Source organism: Sinocyclocheilus grahami, unplaced genomic scaffold, assembly GCF_001515645.1.
Source record: "Sinocyclocheilus grahami isolate Dianchi unplaced genomic scaffold, SAMN03320097.WGS_v1.1 scaffold408.1, whole genome shotgun sequence".
Lineage (NCBI taxonomy): Eukaryota > Metazoa > Chordata > Actinopteri > Cypriniformes > Cyprinidae > Sinocyclocheilus > Sinocyclocheilus grahami.
The window spans coordinates 305,239-305,590 of NW_015505587.1; the positions used below are offsets into that span (position 1 = coordinate 305,239).

The 352-nt window shown below is 36.1% G+C and overlaps 1 long non-coding RNA gene across 1 annotated transcript in view; it reads left to right on the plus strand.

Annotated features, from left to right (window-relative positions):
* Nucleotides 1-352, plus strand: part of LOC107550825 (uncharacterized) — a 6,184-nt gene that overhangs the window by 5,032 nt on the left and 800 nt on the right. The gene's annotated exons all lie outside the window — the stretch shown is intronic.

A 352-nucleotide genomic window follows, 5' to 3' on the forward strand; every position in this document is an offset into this window, starting at 1 on the left:
CCCCCTAATTTATACAGTACATCAACAGAGGTTGTCTTTTAATGGAAATTAAAAATACAATGGATCTCCCACTATTCTTTGCCTCCATCATATACGGTGTAATAAAGGCCAAAAGTAAAAATAAATAAATACACTCAGCCTCATTATCAAAAGCTAAGGAATAAAAAATTATAGAGTTGGGATTTTGATTTAGGTCAGTAAGTTACCACCCAGAACACCCTAGCAGCTGCATAGCAATGCTAAAAAAACAAAACCCGTTGTTGCAGCAATTGCTACATACAGTAGTAACTGCAGTGGACTTTTATTAGATTTTGATCAAGTTCACTTCATGCCTGCAGATGCAAACAGCTGC